Source organism: Triticum aestivum, chromosome 7B (genome assembly GCF_018294505.1).
Source record: "Triticum aestivum cultivar Chinese Spring chromosome 7B, IWGSC CS RefSeq v2.1, whole genome shotgun sequence".
NCBI lineage: Eukaryota > Viridiplantae > Streptophyta > Magnoliopsida > Poales > Poaceae > Triticum > Triticum aestivum.
The window spans coordinates 61,179,818-61,182,391 of NC_057813.1; positions in this window are offsets into that span (position 1 = coordinate 61,179,818).

A 2,574-nucleotide genomic window follows, 5' to 3' on the forward strand; every position below is an offset into this window, starting at 1 on the left:
AACTTTCAAGGTAAACAATTTAAGTACAAGTTACCGCAAGGAGGCACATTGGATATAAGATAGAAACTTGATAATCCAATTGACTTGGCTTGAGACAAAGAGAATGATGAAGTCCCCTTAATTCTTCATAATGTAGCCAAGTCTCCAATGCCCTCCATCAACACCTATTGATCAAGTTTGAGCTTGTTGGTCCCCAACCAAGTTGGGTCCTAAGAGGTTAGTCACAATAGGTTTGGTTACCCAAATGGTTCTTTGCTTGACACCACTTTGAGTACCAACAAACTTGGCAAACACATTGCCAACCTTATCCTTACCAAGAGAATAGATATCATCAATAATAATTGGGTTGGATAAGTTACCACTAGTGCATGAAGAAGCGACGTGACCTTTCTCACGACATAAGTAGCAACGTCTACTCTTCACTTTCTTCTCACTTGATTTCTCAATTTGAGAAGCATTAACTTGAGTCTTCTTGGGAAGAGGCCTTTATTCAACTTGATGTTGAGCATGAGATTGAACTTGTGCCCTCTTCCATTGTTGCTTGACACTAATGGCCTTCTTCTTCAATGGGAAAGATCTAACATGATGCCCTTCAACTTTGCACTTGAAGCAAACAATCTTGGCTGAATTGTTGACTTGTTCTTGGCCCTTCTTCTTGTTCAACTTGGACTTCTTCTTCTTGTTGGAGTTGAATCCAAGTCCACCTTTGTCATTGGGGGATTTTTGCACACTCAAGATATTGTGGAGTGTGGCCTTCCCTTCATGACACTTTTCCAAGTCTTTCTTCAAAGATGTGACTTGGGCCTTGAGCTCTTTGATTTCCTCTACATGGTTAGTCTCAACACAAGTACTAGAGGAAGTATAAGCTTCATCGTTAGAGCAACAAGGCAAGGAAAGCAATTCATCACAAGATGTACCAACATTGTGAGTAGATGAATTACAAGGACTACCACATGTCAATATACTATTTTGACTAGAAGTAGTGCTAGTATCCATATGAGGCTCACTAGATGTTACCTTAGCAATCATGGCCTCATGAGCTATCTTTAGCACACTATGGGATACTATAAGATCATCATGAGAGCTTGAATTCTAGAGCAAAAGTCTCCTCAAGAGATTCCTTGGTGGTTTGTTCAAGTTCAAGAGCTTGAGAGAGGTCCGCAATCTCATTAGCGTAATCACGCCCATGACCTTCCATTTTATCAATGGTGGCCTCATGCTCCTCTAGATGAGATTCCAACTCCTCAATGTATTTCTTGCCATCAATGGCAATGGACATTATTTCCATGAAGTTGGAACGAGCAATTTTATTTTTATGAAGAGCTTTAAAAATCATTTCCCCCTTAGTTTTTAAGGAGGCAACACTATCATTCTCTTCATCATTATCCTCATCATCATTAGCATCAACATCATCATCAAGAGACATATTGGGGTAAAAAGTAGGAGATACCTTTGACGCCTTAGCCATAAGGAAAAAAGCAATAGATGATGATGTAGGATCCCTTGAGGCACCATTAAACACCACATCTTGTTCCATGGAGTGTTCGGTTTCCACTACATTGTTAGCACAACAATTAGAGGAAATAGATGCATTTTTATCATGGCAACAAGACATAGCAAGCATATCATCATGAGATTTAGTCAAGCAATTTCTACATGATATGCAAGGACTATCAACACAAGCATGTGAAACATTTGGAGTGCTCGAAGTTTTAAAGCCCAAAGAAGGAGCATTGCAATAATATAGTGATGAAGGATCATCCACAATAAGCATACTATCATCATTGCAATGACCAACACTACTCACCATGTCATTACCTTGTGGCAAACCACATGTAGGTGAAGTAGAAGAAGTTGAGAAGACTATACGACCGGAGGTGGAGGGAGAACAATCATCCCCACAAATCTTGGACACACCATATTTATCTTGAAGCTTCGTCCACAACTCATGAGCATCTCGGAACAGCATGAGTTGAAATATAACTACATTGCTCAAAGCATCGAAAAGCACATTAGAAGCTTGATCATTGAGATAAGAGTTTTTCTCATACTCTAAAGATAATCTTTGGGGATCCTTTGGAGGAGAAAAACCCATATCTACAATTCGCTCTAAATTTGGGTCCATGACCCTAAAGAGATTAAGCATGCGAATTACCCAAACATCAAAATTTGTGCCATCGAAACTAAGAGTGTCAGAGAATCCTAATCCCCTAGTCGACATCTTTACTCTCTAGGCGGTAAAGCCTAATAAAGAGAGACGAGGCTCTGATACCAATTGAAAGATCGTGGATGTCGCCTAGAGGGGTGAATAGGCGTTTTAAAATATTTACGGTTTAGGCTTGAACAAATGCGGAATAAACCTAACGGTTAATTTGTCAAGCACAAAACCTACAACAACTAGGCTCACCTAGGTGCACCAACAACTTATGCTAAGCAAGATAAGCAATTATGTGATAGCAAGATATATGACAAGAACAATATGACTATCACAAAGTAAAGTGCATAAGTAAAGGGCTCGGGTAAGAGATAACCGAGGCACGCGGAGACGATGATGTATCCCGAAGTTCACACCCT